Here is an 18,918-nt window from a genome sequence, read left to right on the forward strand (position 1 = left end):
AGATTGAAAAAAAAAAAAAAACATTTTATATAATGTAATCTTAAATAAGAAATACGAACGGAATGTCATTTGAGATTAGTTTTTGATAAATGATGACTCCAAAGCCGTTCTCAGTAGTGGACTCTGACTTCTGGACCTGACCGCAGTTGTAACCGCAGTCTCGCTCTTCAGCCTGACCATGGTGGTGTTGTGTGACGGGGAGAGGTGTTGTTCCATTCCTCTCTTGGGCTATTGACTTAATGGCTAATGCAAAACAGGCCTTGGAATGGAAAAGGCGCCTTCAACCGTATCATTAAGCCTCTCCCCCTGTCCAGTGCTCCAGCCTGCCTCTCGCTCCACCTGGATAAATCACTTCGCTAACTCATCATTACACTCTCATTATTTGTTCTGCCCTGGATGTGACAGGAGGCAGGGATTTCCTGTTAAATATTTAAAGTGTCTGCAGGCCTACATGATGGGAAGGGTGCAGGGACTGGTGGGTTTTTTTTTTTTTTTTTAGAAAAAGACAGAGAGAGAGAGACTATATACTACATAACCTTAAAAGAGTTAGTGAGAGTGCATTTGAAAGAGCGGCACATGTGTGAGGAAGTAGTTTGAATAAAAATAGTAAAGGAAGGTGAGGGACAGAAAAAGAAAAGGCAGGAAGGGTAATGGGATGAAGTGAGAGATGAGTGTGGAGGAGTGTAGACATTGGAAAAACAGGAGCGAGTGAAGAAAGGGACAATAATCAGCTTAGCACTTTACACTTCAGCAAAGTGCTTTATTTCTGTCTCGGGTTAACTTTGCCGTTGTCTCTTCTCTCTTCCTTTTCCTTCTCTCTGGCTTTTTTAAGACCAAGTATGAAATTAAGGATAGAAACAGAGTAACACCGCATAGCCGCGGTTTATTCCTCTTACGTCACAGCAATTCGCCAAGGATTAACTACAATAATCCTGAATATAATTCAATAATCCTTAACATTTAATATTGTGGAATTAGTTAGTTGGTTAGTTAGTAGAAGTTAGCTCTGGTTATCATTTAAGTTGTATCAGCCATAAACAGTCATTCCCTTATCAGACTCTCGTTTTGTCTCTCTTGCAGCCCCTCTTCGGGTCGAATCGTGTTCAACTTCATACGTACGAAGTTGTAACAAAATGTTTAAACACTGACCCCACATCTTACCCTAACTTTGAAAATTGTTACACGTTTTCAAAATAGCTAGGTGTGTTAGCAAGAGTGTGTGGATATATAGTGTATATATAGTATGTGTGAATGGACAGGACAGCATTTTGTGATTATAACTACAGTATATGGCTTATATACACTACATGGTCTAAAGTTTGTTAACACCTGGCCATCACACCCAGATGCGGTTCTTCCTCAAACTGTTGCCACAAAGTTGGAAGTAAGTAGTTGTGTATTGTATAGGATGTCTTTGTATGCTGTGGCATTACAATTTCCCTTACTGGCACTGAAGAGGCCCAAACCTGTTCCAGCACGACAGTGCACCTGTGCTCCATGAAGACATGGTGTGTTAAGGTTTGTGTAGAAGAACTCGAGTGTCCTGCACTGAGCCCTGGCCTCAACCCCACTGAACACCTTCGGGATGAACTGGAACGACGACTGCACCCCGGACATCAGTCCCCGATCTCACTAATGCTCTTGCGGTTGAATCAACACAAATCCCCACGCCACGCTCCAAAATATAGTGGAAAGCCTTCCCAGAAGAGGCTCATACACCACAAAGGGGTATTTATACAGGTGTGATGAATTCCACACAGGTGCCATCAATGGTGAGTGGGCATGGTCAAATCAGAGCAGGAGGAGGAGCTGAGGAAAACAGCAGCCAGACAGGAAGTGAACAGTATTGTAAATGTCTGTATTAGGGGTCCAAGCACCAAACGTATTGTAAGTCTATTGTTCTTGCTGAGATTTTTCTTCTTCTTCTTCTTCTTCTTCTTCTTCTTCTCTAAGCCAAATTCTGAAGACCAAATAATGAGTCACAGTCTCAGAGACATGAAACTGTCGAACTGCCTAATATACGAAAACTACTTTTGCAGGCTACACTGCTAGTATTTTTGCTATATTTTACAAACTTGGTGTCAAATGACTCAGGAGTCTGAAACTCAATCGTTATGAAAAACATGTTGAGATTTGTAAACAGCATGGCCACCACATGCCAATCAATTCTAGTGGGGTGATTTAAATTACTCACCGTGATTACTATGATTGGTCGTATGGATTCACACAAAACTTGAAAGGCATGCTCAAGACAAGATTCTGAAGATGTGGGAGAAGTTTTGGGCATGGTCATCTATAGGGGGCGGAGTTAAGTTCAAAATAACTGTTCCTAAGGAACCATGCGTGTGATTGATTTGAAATTTTGTATACTGCATCTTGGTGCTAATCTGTAAAGGAATTTCTAATGATGACTGGGTTATTAAACATGTCTGCCATCAGCCATTTAGCTTTCAGCAGGGTCAGCCTTGAGCTACTGTCAGGAAACCTGAGTATGTTTATCTTCAGTCTCTCTAGTGTTCTATGAATCTTGGTTAAAAACTGACCACTGAGGGCGCTGTTTGGACCCCAGATCGCTATTTATAGCTATATTTCCTCATTAGATTTCTCTTGGTACAGAACAAAGTCCCCAAACTGTAGATAAAGTCCCTGTAACATTTAGAAAACAGAGAACCTCATGTGACACCCTTCTGGGCAGTTCAGGTTTGAGTGCTCAGTCAGCAGTTGTTATTAAGGGGATGTGATCTGGAGTTTCAAAATAGAAATGAAAAAATATGTCGCATTTTTTATATATTTTAATATACTTCTCTGAATAGCAAGACTACCTATTAGATGGAGCAGTTCTTGCTAATGTTTTGGCAGTTTTCCTACACTCACAGTTCTTACACACTGCCGGCCATTTACAGCCGTCAGAGCTCATACTTATGCACATTTCCTGGCTTCCACCGATTTGCATACATACTGTAGCTTCTAGTCAAAAGCTGGCATTTAAGCACTTGCTTGTGTAAAAAGTCTGCTCCATCTTTGCACCCCCTGTGGTTTTTGTGCATGATATCTGTAGTTATATCAAAAATGGTCAGGAAGAAAAGAATGTGCATGATGTTGAGCTCCTCTCTATATTACAACCTAGAGATCTGTAAAATCTGTAAAAACTCATCAAATGCCTTGTTGCTGTAGAATAAATTTCTTTGTGTGTTTTTTTTGTTGTTGTTGTTGTTGTTGTTGCTGCTGAGGGTTGGCAAACTTTTACACTCATCTGTACAAGTCAAACGAAGAACGCTTTTTTCCTGTCTATTTTTGGCACAGGTAAACAAACCTGGCGTAAACTACCTGGTTCTGATTGGACGCCTGATTCGGGCCTCCTCATTATTGGCTGGCTGTTTGTTATTTATTTACAATAGGTTGCCTCTGATGTAGATCCGTGCTCCTAATACTGTGTAACCATGTAACTATGAAATGTAACCATGACAATGAGCATAAATAATGGTTTAAATAAGCCTTTAGTTATTAACCAAATCATTTGAACTACTCAGGAATTATTCATAGGATTCAGTGCGTGGAAATTTTATCACAACAACAACGAGGCTCTTCCAGATATAACCATAGCAACAATATTGTTCTTTGTCTGCATGGCAACATGGAGTTGGGTTTAGTCTTGAGAAGAAAATACGTAATATTGTTATGCTTTTTTTTTATTTTTATATATATATTTTTTTAATGCTAGTCATTTGGTAAATGTTTCTTTTAGTCTAGATTTAGTTGATGATAGATTTCAGCAATTTGGGGCTTATGTGGCGGATAAACAGATTTTTAAAAGCTGTAATGTTCATGTGAGAAGATGTTTTATTTAACACTTACTGAAGGCGCTTTCATTGTCAGCGCTTTGTAACACTCTATAACTTATAACAGCTATAACTTAAGGTTTTCCAACACAGAAAAGTCTTCAGGATTGAGGACTTTGCGGTCGCTTGGTCAAATGTAAAGCTGGATTTTTTTGTATTATTCATTTCGAGAGAAGCTTGTGAGGAGACCACTGTTTACTGGGTATATCTGTTATAATGTTAGTGATAACAGGATGTGACTGGTTCCATAGCCATTACAAAACATAATATACATATACATAAGTATAAACGGATCAAATCTATGATATGCCATACTTTAATAAATACATTAATTAATTAATTAATCGTTGGCAAATTGCCGTGGTATAAGAGGAATAAAACGTTTTCAGATGTGCTGTTAGTGGAAAATAATCAACGTCTTGGTGACAGTAACTACACTTCACAACCCAACACCCCATCACTGGTTCTATTTCTACAATAGAACATGACATTATGTTTTATTCCTATACACGGATTCAATTTTTCCTATTTTTTCCCCATTTTCTGGCAATTTTTGATTGTTATTGGAAGTCAGTGTATTGTTACAGATACCTAGCAAATGAACCTGAACTCAGAATTACCCACATGTTAGTCAAAGGGCCAGAGCCAACACACACACACACACATACACACACACACACACACTCCTGGCTGTAGTCCACCTGGGCAGGTGGGTTTGTAGAGAACAGTGAGAGCTTTTATACGTCTGCTACAGCGGAGAACCCCAGCTGGGACGGGAGTGCGAGAAGCAGGGCAGGGAATGAGGAGGGATTTCCCCTATTCTATTCTCGCTCTCAGTGTGTGTGTGTGTGTGTGTGTGTGTGTGTGTGTGTGTGTGTGTGTGTGTGTATCAATGTCAATCGATACTCACACTCTCACCTTACTCTGCAATTTAACCTAACGCCAGCTGAAGTAAGACCAGTCTCCTGCGCAATCTAAAAGTAGAAATGGAAAACAGAATTATGTAAAATATGTTTCTGTGGATTAAGTTCCAGAAAGTAGATTGTGTTTCTACACAGATTTAGAAGAAGTGCACTTCAGATACAGATTCAGGTCTAAATCGGCTCATAGTATGTGGCGGACAGGTACGGAGCTATTTATCGGCCTTTAAATATAAGGCATTGAAATCCAGGAACTTTTTCAGCAGTCCAGGATCCTTTTCAAGAATTTAGTTCCTGGTGCTGTGTTAAGACCCATAGACATTTTCAGGAGTCCAGGAAGATTTTCAGGTAAATACTGTAGGGAGTTTTTTTTTTTGAGGAACTCAGGACCGTTTTCAGGAACTAACGTGTTAAGTTACAGCGTCTTTGTTCCATGATCTATAGACTTTTTCAGGAGTCCAGGAAAATAGACATCAATGTATTCAGGAACCAAGTATTCTTTTGAGGAACTTGGGAACTTTTTAGGTTTTAACTGTTGTTCCAGGAAACCTTTGGTTCCTGATCTAGAGTAGGTACTTTTCCGTCTAGCATGACATACTGAGACAGAGCTTTCTGTCATAAACTTTGCCGACTGGTCAAACCCAAAATTTTACACCATTTCACAAAGCTTAACTTATATCGTAGGTGTCACGGCATGAGCGTTGAATCGAAAGGTGTACCTCAAGCAGTAGAGATTCAAAGAATACAAGAAATGTAACCTAATGTACCAGTAGTAACTGTTAATCGATACTCACACTCTTACTCCACAATTTTAACTTTTTCCGCAGTCCAGGATCCTTGTCAAGAACTTAGTTCCTGGTTCTATGTTCTGGGACCCAGGGACTTTTCCAGGAGTCCAGGACTTTTTTTCAGGAACTTGGTTATTTTTAAAGGAACCCATGAACTTTTTTGGGGATACCAGGAATCTTTTCAGGGCCTGAGGCATTTTAGGAACCAATTTATTTTCTTTATGAGTCTGTGAACTTTTTCAGGAACTTAAGAATGTTTTTTTTTTTTTTTTTTCAGGAGCCCAGCAACTTTTTAAGGAATTCAAAAACTTTGTTCCTGGGGTTTTTTTGTTTCAGGACCCATAGACGGTAGTAACGTATCTCAAACGCTTTTGAACTTCTACTGCTTTACTAGAGCCACATGGATTGTCTGATTGGCTGACTGCAGTCCAGCAAAAACAAGGTCAATTACCAAACATAGCGTGTGTATGTATTAAGAAGAGTTGGGATGTCTCTATGCACTTGTTTTATCTCTTAATCCATTGTAGCAGTTTCCTCAGTGTCTCTACCTGGGGCTGCTATATTAGTGTGATAATGGCTGCAGGAGACAGTGCTGTAAAGGTCTCTGTCATCTTTAATCCATCGTTACACACATAGAGGCACCACACAGCTCACATAAATCACCCAGTGTGAGGATGACACAGACAGGCCGTCCTGCCTCCCTCCCTCTTTCTCTATACTCTCAGTATGAAAATCTACAGCCACAATATTTAACAATTGCAAACACAACACAGGTTTTTTTTTGTTGTTGTTAAAATGTCTGTTAAATATAGGTCTGCACCAATTACTGGCACCCCTATGAATTCATCTGAGAAAAATATATTTGAAGTATATTCCCACTGATATATATTTTTTAGTACACCTGGGTGACTAGAAACCAGAAATTGTTCAACCATGATTTCCTGTTTCACAGGGGTATAAATATGAGGAAACACATAAGCCAAATTCCCTTAGTCATTCATAACAATGGGTAAGACCAAGGAATATAGCTGTGATGTGTGGCAAAAGGTTGTTGAGCTTCACACAATGGGAAGTGGCTATAAGAAAATAGCACAAGCATTGAAAATGCCCATTTCCACCATCAGGGCAATAATTAAGAAGTTCCAGTCAACTGGAAATGTTATGAATCAACCTGGAATTGGACGTGTGTCTATATCGTCTCAACGCACTGTGAAGAGGACGGTTCGAGTGGACAAAACATCTCCAAGGATCACAGCTGGAGAATTATAGAAGTTAGTTGCGTCTCGTGGTCAGAAAGTCTCCAAAACTACAATCCGAAGTCACCTACATCACCACAAGTTGTTTGGAAGCATCTTCAGTGTGCCAGACACTACTGGAACTTCAAATGGGATCGGGTTCTATGGTCAGATGAAGCCAAAATAGAGCTTCTTGGTAATAAACACCAGAGATGGTTTTAGCGCACACAGAGAGGAAGCCATATGGAACAGTACCTCATGCCCACGGTTAAATATGGTCGTGGCTCTTTAACGATTTGAGGATGTTTTTCTGGATATGTGACCAACTTTGTTTATAATCTGAAGAATTTGACAACGATCACAACATAGAGGAGGGCTATTTTAAATGTCAGAGTTACGGGCAAATCTTCTTGCTAGACTATTAATTTTTATATTGATTGATTTTTTGCAAACCAGTTGTTATTTTGAAAATAACATAATGGACGAAGATTAGGAGATTTTTAGAGTTGTTGTGTAGAGTTATAACTCAAAGGTGTGCATATATCAAGGGTTTTATGGCTTCCGGCCAATCAGATTTCAGAACCAAATCTGTTGTATAATGCTGGTTTTAGTTATTTATTTATTTATTATAAATAAATAAATTAAAAACAGCATTATACAACAAATAATGCTTCCTGAAATCAGCTCGGATTTTGTTGTTAGTAATGTGGGCACCTCTGGGCCGAGTGCAAAAGTTTGGGGTAAGTGCAGTTATTGGAATTGAAACATCCAAGAATTGCACAGAATTTGCTTAGACATCGAAACAGAGCCAAATCGCCAAAGTCAGCTTTAGTTCGCACTAAAGACGGCCCTCCACGGGGTTTCTGTTTGTCTTTTGGTCATTTTAAATACACTTTCAGCAGAGCTGCTGAAGTCATGGACGGCTAATCTGCTCTGAAGCTTCAACCCTAATATTTATACACTGCAAGCTTCTGCGGATTAGGACTTCCTAGTCATCCCCCCTCCCCTTCTCCACACACACACACACACACAGATAAACACTAATACACACCCATATGAAGCAGTAATGGTTCCTAAGCATTAATCAGCATCAGCCTGTAATACTGAAAGGCAGAAAAAAAGAAAAGCCTCATAATGACTCTGATGACCTTTAAATATGAGCTTGAAGGAAGATAATCAAACATAGAACCATTCCCAAGCAGCTGGAGCACAAAACTCTCCTCCGTTTTGTCAAACGGTCATAACATGCGGTATTCGGTTCTGCATTTAAGACATTTTCAGATCTTTAGCTTGTGTTTCTCCAGACTCTGCAGCATCTTCATCGTCTTCAGTCGATTCCTAATCACTACAGAGAAAAGATTCTGTCAAGACACCATCTGGACATTTCCATCGAAAGCAGCAGCACTGGGAAAAAAAAATAAAAATAAAATAAAAAATACCTCGAGACCTCAAGAATGATTGGTGTTAAGCTCCAAGTTTTGGTTTTATCTATCTGAAGCTCCTGAGACTCTCAACACTGACTTGGCAGAAATAAGTCTAAGCGAGAGCCAGAGTGAAGAAGAAAATGCTGTCTGTGAAGATAATCCCATCTTTGTGCACATGCTATGCGATTTCTCCAACTTCAAGGCTTTCAGAAACAAGTGGGTCAAAGCGATATTAAAAAGTGATGCAGACACCATGTTGGCGCTCTCTCTCATCCTTCTCACACTCATCCCGAGTCCCCAGATAAACCAGAGGAACATGAACACAAACGGTGTGCTGGAATCACAAGAAAACTAGCTCTCGAAAGTAGCACCAGAAGCACTGGCTCACTTTAAACCAGTATAAGTTTACGTTGTTTGTTTTGCTTCCTGTGGGGGTCACGAGCGTAAGACGCAATAAATCCTCCATCGCTCTCGGATGCCCTTAGCTCACTTGCTTCATCTTGGCTCATTTCCCAAGAGGGTCTTGCTAGCTTTTTTTTTTTCCAGGGTTTTAAAACAGAGCAAGCGATGCAATAATACCTTGATTTCTGGAAGAGGAAACATTTCCAGGAAAAAGTGTGTGACTTCCTTTTCCTCTTCCTCTCGATCAGCCTCCTCCACGAGTCTAAAAGCTTCAGCGTCCTCAGATGGACTCAGTCTTTCTGTCCCTCACCCTCCCTTTCAGTCTGTCTTTCAAGGTGAATAATTCAGCCTCGAGGCCGAAGCCGAAACCGACACAGGAGCACGACTTATTTTTTTTCCTCCTTATGCAATAAACTGGGGACTTGGGGAAAGTACAGACTTAGAGCACCGCTGAGAAATTTATGAGTACCCACTGCACTGCAAAGCTAACTCCATCTTTTTTTTTTTTTACTCAAACACATGGTAGTGCTTGATGTGAAAAGAGGGAACAATAACAAAAGGCACTTCACATTCAGTGTCAAAAACCATGAAATATGCATTTTTTTTTTTTTTTTTTTGTGCATGGAAATGGTGGAAAAATGGCGGTGGGTTGGTGTGGTGGCATTCAAGAAAGCTCCAGAGTGAAGAGAACTGAGAACTCTTCCAGTATTTCTAACAAATGTCATGAAGACCTTATACGTCAGGTTGTTGGAAAGAGATCATGGCGTCTGTCGGAGTTTGATCGCGAGAACAAAAAGAAAAAAACATCCAAGGTTCCCATCATTATGAGAGTGGATATCATCTTGATAGATATTTCGATAGATTATTCCCAGATACCAGCGAGCATTAAGCAGTAATATATCAGGTTATCAGGAGGCAATGCTCTGAAGTAAACTAGCTTTCCTGCTCTGTTCTGAGAATGTGATTATAGTGATAATCTGTTCTACGATGCTCTTATAGGCGACTCATAGGCGAGTTTAAACCACATGACCATATGTAAATTTTGCACCACGGCTCTGTTGAGTTCTTGATTCTGATTGGTTGATTGATTTTCCGTAACAGCAGCTGCAAATCACGGGTTTATATTAATGCTCTCACTCTTTATATTATGATATTGTATCTATAATAGCAACTTATACAGGGTCTTGTATGGTGTTTGCTTCGGAATAATATGTGTACAGTAATTGTTGGCATGGTGACGTTTTCTGTGAAGAGATGTCTATTGGACATTTATGGAAGGAGTCTCATGTGTCAGTGCTTTGTAACAGTCAAGGTAAAGTTAAACACAAGAAAGTCAGAGTTTGAACTTTGAGGTTTCTCAGTACCATGACAAGGTGTGGTCTTTCTCTTATTAACTTCAAGAGACGGAGAGAAGAAAAAAAAAAAAAAAAAAAAAAACGCCGGTGAGGTAATATAGATGGTATAACGGAGGTGATTGGTTTACAGATTTTGGGGTTTTGCTGATGTTCCACGGCTATGAACATGTTGAAAACTATGACATGTTTTTCTTTAAGAATGAATAATAGTTAAGGTTAGCAAATTGCTGTGGTATAAGTGAAATAAAGCACTTTGAGACATGCTGAAAGTGTATGGTGAAAATATGTATGGAAATGTGCACACACACAACACAGCCCTAGGGGCTCCTGGGAATAGTAAAGGGTTAGGGTCAAAAATAACAGCAGCACCGACATTGGTATAAAGATTGTGTGTGTGTGTGTGTGTGTGTGTGTGAGAGAGAGAGAGAGAGAGAGAGAGAGAGAGAGAGAGAGAGAGTTTAAAGTTGTCATTCTGAGCAAGTGCATGCAAAGTGGTGCTTATAAGCGCCACAAATATTAAGCACTTTCCTGAAAAATCAATTTTTTTAGGCTTTTTTTTTTTTTTTTTAATCCAGCAGTTAGTTGTGTATGAACAAATGCAAATTTTGGATAGAACCAGGTAAAAAACAAACAAACAAAAAAAAAAAACCAAACGTGTCCAGATTTTAAGTGACGGATATTACAGGTTCAACAAGGGCAGTGCTTAGTTAAGTTTAATTAGCCAATTGTAAATTTGATCATACTATATCATTAGTGTTTCGTTTCTTTTCTTTGGGCTGATTGAACACCGTGGACCGTATGAAATAATGCTTTTAATTGCAGCCTTTATCATTTAAAACAAACTAGCCAGCTACCTAAACACAGCACTGCACAAACTTTAACTACCTTTAACTAATAGAAATGTTACTTCTCTGGTAGTAACTATTAAACCAAATTAACTAGCAAAGTTGTCAATGTCAAGTAATTTATCGTGTAATAAAATGAGCCGAGTTTGAGAGAAAGGTAGCTAACTTTAGGTGAATAGTTGTGGTGGTGCACGCTACAAGCTGAAATGGAAAAACTAGCGGTGATATAATATGGCGAGCTTTGTGATTGGCTGAACAAATTTAATTCAGGTTTCATCCATGTTAGTAAATGAGGCCATAAAAAAAAACTTCAGGATTGTGGCTCAGCAGTGATTAGCGTTAGTACTCTAATGCTAACACCCAGTCTTTCCAGGTGCGTATCAGGACAGGAAAAGATTTGGACAGGAAGTCATAAACAACACGCATGATCAAACCCGGATTTTTCCCCACGCTGTGATGCCGTTCCAGTAAATCACAGCCGCACTGACCTCCACTGCGGTTCACTGACCTGGAAAACGGCCGTCGAGCAGCGAGGGCTATGAACATAGACAGAGAAGTAGAAAGGATCAGTAGGCTAAAGCCTCCGAAATAAATATTGAGCCAATTACTGGACTGTAATGTGCTCTGAATGCCAGTGAAGTGCAGTAGGGGATATTTATGCCTAATTTAGTGCTTTATCGAGGAAAGTGAATCAGGACTTTCTACAGGCTAGACAGCTTTGGTGAACTCTTGTCTTTTGTGATTAGTGCCCAGATGATGTACATTTCTCCCACCATGCTCTTAACACTCTTTGTTCTGTATTTAACAGAGCAGTAGATCAGAGCTCAGACATACTGAATAAAGAGTTTATCGTTTGACCTGCACAGTTTGAATTTTCCATTATTCCCAATCAGGGCTGTCACAGTTTGAAGTTTTTAAATCAAACCTGGAATGCAGTTATCTGATATCTAGCCAATTCGAGCAGTCTCTCATTCTGGGCTTGATTGCCTTGGCCTGCTTAACTTGAATTTTTTATTTTTTTTTAAGTGAATTTTGCTAACCGAATTTGTCTGAGCAAATCTGATCACTGGAGTAAGCGACCTGAATTCAATTTTTTTTTTTGTGTGTGTGTGTGTGTGTGTATCTGAAAACTGTATTATTGAATCACCATTTGTGATTGATTAAGCAATTTTAATATAAAGGCTTGATTTTTATTTTTTTATTTTTAAAACCATGAATTTTAAAATGTGAAATAAACTACTTCGAATGTCAAGGTGTAGTGTAGCCACCTTGCAGCTTCAGGCTCCCTGGTTCAATCCTAAACATGGAGTTTTGCATGTTTTCCCCATGACCATGTAGGCTTTCTCCAGATTCTCCAGTTCATCCAAAAATTCTGCATGTAGGTGAACTGGCTTTTCTAAACTGGCTTTTCTAAATCGCCCTTTTACGGTGTGAACGAGGCTACATCTACGTTAATCCCGGATAGATCTGGAAACTGCATTTTCACTTTAGAACACTCTCCGTCTAGACCGGTGTTTTCAAACGTTTTCCAAAAAATTGCTCTTCTGAAAATGCTCACATGCCTATACTCCACATGCGGAAAAACATTCGAAGCTTCAACCTGCGCCATTATCCGTCAGGTGTTTATTTAAAAATGTAATCTGAAGGTTGTATTAAATGACATGAATCTTGGATTAGCTGGATAGCAGGCACAACGACTGCGGCACATCATCGTCCACCATCTTGTTTGTTTCGAGTTGAATGGGTCACGTGACTACAAATACGTTGTTGTTTTTGAATATGTCAGTTTTCTCAGTACGTCCTACAGCGCAAAAACGTCATTTTCCAATTTCTCCACTTGGGAGAGCATTTTCGAAAAGCTGCATTTCGATGGACAAAAACGCCGAAAACAAAAAAAGATATGTTTTGAAGTTTATCCAGATTAATGTGGATGTAGCCTGGGTGTATGAATGTATGTGTGTGTGTGTGTGTGTGCATGATGTCATGTGATGGACTGGCGTCTTGTCCAGGGTGTATTCCCCTGTATCTCCCCAGAATGTACTCCTAATCCACCATGACCATGACCAGGATAAAGCACTTGCTAAATATGGATTAATGAATTAATATTCGAAGCTATAAATCTAATTGTGTTTAAATTCCATTATTAACAATATGATGACTTTTAACATTCAATTTTTTTTTTTCATTTCCAAACGTAGCATTATGGTTTTTTTTTTTCTCACCCATTTTCAAACAAATCATTTTTACTGGCTATATCTGGATATATCTACTGATTACAAATCAGTATCACTTTCCATGCTTGATTCCATCTTTTCTTTCCATCCTATATTGTGTAGTTCACGAGGAAACATGGTATTTCCAAATCTCCAAATTTTTTATCTTAAAAAGAGGTTAATTCTAGCATTTTACATTTTTTTTTGTTGTTGTTGTTCGTTTGTTTGGTTGGTTGGTTTCTTGAAGAACGGTTCTATATACAAACCATCAACAGAGGATTTCTCGTTTCCAAGTAGAACCTCTTTAGACGATCTATAACCACTAGACATCCACAGAACTCTTAAGGAACCGTGTTCTTATAGTCCAATCCAAATAGGAAAAAGCCAGAATAGATTCATTTGTGGAAGCAACTTGCTTAGTCAGATTTTCAGCTATTTATGATGGTTGTCAAAAAAAGTGTATCTTAGAGCAAAATCAGGCCTAAAAGTTTGGCTTGGTATGTGTCAGACCTCCTCCTGAACCTTCACAGCGAAGGCCCGGTTCCTGGCTCCGTCGCAGCAGCGTGCACTGGGAGTCGTAGTCCAGCAGCGTAAAGAAGACTTGAAAGGTTTCTCTGGAAAAGGCTGTAAATCTCCTGCGCTTGGAAGCCAAACTCCTTCATCTGTTACATCACCTACACCGCCAATAAAGCACCGTTTAGAAAAGGCTGTGTGTGTTCAGTGCCAAGGGGCCCGCGGGGAAACAGAGCTGTAACTTGGGGTTCCCTGCTGAGTCTGTCCATCATCCTACTTTCTGTCTCTTTCGCTTTTTATTTCACTTCCTTTACTTGTGCTTGGATTTGCTCACTTGACTTTTGTCATTTTGGAACCATTGTGTGTTTATGAAGAGTTTATTTAGCGATTAAATCTTTTTCAGGCTGCTTAAATACAGCTTCTTTTGTCTCTCTGTCCCTTTTCCCCTAAGAAATAGACCACTCTTTTAATAGGGCACTTTCAGTTTCAGACCCGCGTGAACACATTCATTTTGTAGACGTAATTTCAGATTATTTCCTCAGTAATTACGTGACGTAACGTGAGTGGCTAGCATGCGTTCGAATGGGTACATACTACAGTGTACTTCATTAATAATTTGACACTTCAATCATTTGTTTTAACACCTTGTTTCAAACATTGATTCTTTCCATCATCTTCTTAATGGCATTATCTTGGTCATGGTCATGGGGGCGTCTCAAATTGCATACCATAATTTAAAGTTTAATGTGCACATACTAATCGTTTTATAACTAAAGGAACTGACAGTAGAAATGCTACAGCATATTGCTTACTGTAGCTTTTTGGATTAGCTTAGCTCAGCCAACAACCTTTTTATGTACAGGTATTTCTCAATGTGGACTTACTCGACACTTACGCACTGAACAGTACACAATTATGCGACTTGATACACAAGTAGTCAGTTTTAATGCTTTCTTAGGACAAATCATAAATCTTAATAAATGTCATACTAGAGTCAAGACAAAGACTGTTAGGGTAAACTACAGTGAATAGAGTAAAAACACATGGCACAAAGCAGGCGAGTGAGACTGTAGTGGTGTAGATTGCAATTTCATTTGTCACTATTTAGTTTTACATAAAATCTCATTGTGCAGTATGAAAAATTCAGAGTAATAATTAGCCTAGTGTCATACTGTTTAGACATTCTTGTAACATCATGTAATAAACCCAGGTTGTATGGCAGAAGCCCTGAGGCTGGACTAAGAAGCCCCAGACTGGACAGAAGAAGCTCAAGAGTGGACGACAGAAACCCTGAGCTGGAAAACAGAGGCCCCAGGCTGTACATTAGCAGTCCCAAGGTGGACAACAGAAGCCCCAGGTTGGACAAAGAAGCCCCATGCTGAACAGAAGAGGCCCAGAGCCAGGCAAAAGAGGCTCCAGACTGGACAAAAGGAACCGCAGGATGGATAGAAGAAGCTATGCTGGAACTGGACTGTAGGAACAGGATGGAAGCAACATAGAAGTACCAGGCTGAGCAGAAGAGGTCCAGAGCCAGGCAAAAGAGGCCCCAGTCTGGACAGAAGGAACCCCAGGATGGATAGAAGAAGCTATGCTGGAACTGGACTGTAGGAACAGGATGGAAGCAACATAGAAGTACCAGGCTGAGCAGAAGAGGTCCAGAGCCAGGCAAAAGAGGCCCCAGTCTGGACAGAAGGAACCCCAGGATGGACAGAAGAAGCACTACAAAAACTGGACTATAGAAACAGGATAGAAGGAACAGTAGTAGCCCCAAGATAGGCAAACAAAGCTCATGGGTGGATGACAGAAGCCCCAGACTGGTCCTAAGAAGCAGACTGGACAGATAAAGCCACAGGCTGGAGGGATAAATCCACAGACTGGAAATCAGTATCCCTGAAGTATGACCCTCTTTATGAATTTTTGATATTTTGATTGCACTCCCTATCGGGTTCTACTGTACACAAAAGTGATGGTGCACCGACTAAACAAGCAAGATGTAGCTTATTAAATATTAAAGACTACTTCTGCAGAGGTTACTGTTTATTTTATTAAGAGGTTCGATGTAAGATTTTGGATTGGTGGGTGGTTGTCCCTTTTGGATCAGCAGCGTGCAGAAAATGGTGCTAGCTTCATCAGGAACAGTTCTCCACCCATCAATGTCCTGACATTCACATCAATGATGATCACACAACAGTGTGCATTAGATTATCCTTTAATTCAGCTGCCATCCACTTTTGGATGGCTCACGGTTTTCCTAATGATACATGTTGAAGATTGCCAAATCAGGCCTGCTTTTATTGTGGCTTGGATCAAGAATCAGAGCTCTAACTCATCAGCAGTATTTACATGAGCTTCATCATCGACTCCAGACATTTCTAGTGATTTCCATCCTTTAATATCATATTCCTGGGAACTCGGAGAAAGGAAGGCTTGACTTTACTGTCTGCCACTTACAGATCCATAGAGCGGTCGAGTTCCATGTCTGAGCCTCGTGTCTTAACATGACAGAGTGCTGTAACTGTCATTCCTGAGCACACCTGACTAACAGAGTAGGATCTGGCTCGTGATCAGATCACAGAGGCGCCTGTTACATCACTGCTGTCCACACGTACAACTCTGATGAAAATAACCAAGGCTTCGTGTTATTTTTATCCAAGTACCATGGCCTTCGAACACCTTGTGAGCGGAGATGAAGTGCAGCCCATGTTATATAACCATTTTAATTTCTTTTGGCACAATGTCATTTTTCTTTTGCTCTCTTTCTCTCTGAATCTCCTGTGCTCAGGATGCAGGCATGAACTCCCACTTGTCAAAGCTAAGGCTGCTTTCAGAAGGACATTTTGGTGTCTGTCAAACACACCTCTAGGCATTTGGGTTCATTAATTCATTCATTCATTCATTCATTCATTCATTAATCTATCTACTTTTGTCCTGCACAGGGTTGCAGTGGATCTGGACCCTTTCCCAGGAACACCCTGATTGGGGTGCTAATACACATTTACGTAAGGGGCAATTTAGTGTAGCCAGTCTGTCTACTGGAATGTTTTTGGGAGGTGGAAGGAAACCAGAGAACCTGGAGGAAACCCAGACGGACATTGGGAGAACATGTGAAACTCAGCACAGACAGTAAGCCGAGTTTAAGATCAAACCCGGGGACCCCGAGATCTGTGAGGCAGCAACGCTACCCACTGTACAACCACAGCACTCTTGTAAAACCGGATAAGTTCATTTAACTCCAAATATTTGAGGAAACTTATTACCTCGAAATGTTTAAGTTGATAAATCAATTTCTTTAGACCAAATACACTTAAATATAACAAAAATTGAACTCAGACTTGTTATATTTAAGTGCATTCGGCTTAAAGAAATTGATTTATCATCTTAAAAATTGCGAGGTAATTAGTTTCCTCAAATTTTTGGAGTTCAGTGAACTTATCCGGTTTTACAGTGCAGAAAAACCTTTCATTAATTGATAACCATTACAAAAACGTGTAAAAAAAAATAAAATTACACTGTTTTCATTAAAAATTCAGTAGAATGTATCCAGTAGGATATGGTCTAGGGTGGGACTTCAGTAATTTATTAAATGCCAAAAATTGTCTTGTAAAAAAAAAAAAAGAAAATAGAAAATTTAAGCAGAATGAAATTGATAAATATTGCTTCAGGCTCCGTTTTCCTATAAGAACCTAAATAAATGTTTCTACATAAGCACGAATGAACAAATATACTCCAGCAGTTTGAAACCAAAACAATACAAATGGTCAGATAATAAACCAGCAAGTTTTCTTTGGGTGAATCTGTGTGTGAAGAAAAGCAGCAGCTAGCACATGTGTACCTTTTTATGTGTATTTTTCATTTTATATTTATTATGCATTGATATTGAACATCATATGGTCTTTTAAGTAGACACCCCTTTGTTTTAGAAACCCGCCACTTAGAATGGGATTTAGTTCGAGACTAGACTGTATCCGTGTCCTGACCTAGCCGTGTAAACAAATGAGACAAGTCATCGAAGTTCATGTCTTATTTATGATTTCAACAGATGGTGACAGAGCATGTGTTTTGTGTCACATTACCGCGTCCCTCTAAAAGCCCGGCTGTTTAAAACATTGCAGAACAAACACCTTCTCCTGCTCTCCATTAAGTCGAGATTTGCAGTTCTCCTACCTCATTCCAACAGCTTGTGTATTCATCCGAGCACGACGGTTTACCATCCCAGCTGTGCGGCAGATAAACACTAGCTGTCACACTCCGAAAACTCTCAAAGTCGCTGCACATACACACTCTTTGCTGAGGGACACGGGTGGGGTGTGTGGTGCCACACATGCAGAGAATCTCTTCAGTTAGACCAGAGGGCCTCGATGATGCCTCTGACCTTGACTCACTAATGCTCTTATGGCCTCTAAACTGTACTTGCTATAGGGGGCAAGGGGGCCATTTTGTCGAGCCCTAACCCCAATGCTGAGTGGAATGGGATGAATAATTGAGGGATGCATTTTGTACTTGGGCTGTAAAAGGGAAATTCTTGTCATGCCCTAATTGCTGTATATGAGGGTTATAAATTGTTAATATATGGATTTTATTCTCTTCGGTTCAGGTCACTGTCCTGGAGGGCAGCCGAGAGAGAGGAGAAAAAGAGAACAAATGAGTGAACAAGACTGATAGAGTGCAAAAATGAATGACTAGGACAGGGGCAGACAGGAGAGAGTTAGCAAGAGACAGAGGCTGTCCATCATAGACTAATAGATTAGCCTTTTTCTTTCTTTTAAACCTCTGAGGTCAAACCAAAGTTTGAATAAAAGCACGAGCCAAATATTACGTCTCTTCCCTCTGGACAGTTTCACTGCTTTTGATGGATTCTCCGATGTGTTGACGTTTCTCATGACCAGAATTCTTTCATCACTGAAACTAAGTATCTACCATGACAGCATCTGCTAGACATCGATCATTTCTATAGACTGTGGCTCTAAAGTGAATCTGAGGTTATTTGTCCAATAGCATCAACGCCTGCTTTGTAAATCAATATTGCTGAAAATGATATTTACCCAGCGCTACTGCAAGAGAACTGGCCAGCCATGTATATTTTGGAGTTCAGCAGATGTAGTCTTAGTGGAATATGAAAGAGCAGACTTGGTGTGGTGTGAGAGAAACCCAGGCTTTGCCCGTGATGGAAGGGTGTTTGTAAAAGGCTCTGGGGAGGTGTGTCCCAAGGTCCACAGGAGCTTTAGTTGGAAATTCTCTGGCTCTCCTGTCTTGGCAGAGGTCATTCGGCTCATAGATCATCTGGAAAGAATCTGCTCGTGTGTCAGTGTCACACCACACTTAATCCACTCTCCGCAATGGGACTCAATAATTATTGGCAATCGTCCATTAGTTTGTTGATTGAT

General features: G+C 40.0%; 1 protein-coding gene across 1 annotated transcript in view; it reads left to right on the forward strand.

The window, feature by feature from the left end:
- Window positions 1-18,918, forward strand: part of LOC128616579 (heparan sulfate glucosamine 3-O-sulfotransferase 3A1) — a 48,594-nt gene that overhangs the window by 26,168 nt on the left and 3,508 nt on the right. The gene's annotated exons all lie outside the window — the stretch shown is intronic.

The sequence above is a fragment of the Ictalurus furcatus genome, chromosome 13 (assembly GCF_023375685.1).
Source record: "Ictalurus furcatus strain D&B chromosome 13, Billie_1.0, whole genome shotgun sequence".
Classification (NCBI taxonomy): domain Eukaryota; kingdom Metazoa; phylum Chordata; class Actinopteri; order Siluriformes; family Ictaluridae; genus Ictalurus; species Ictalurus furcatus.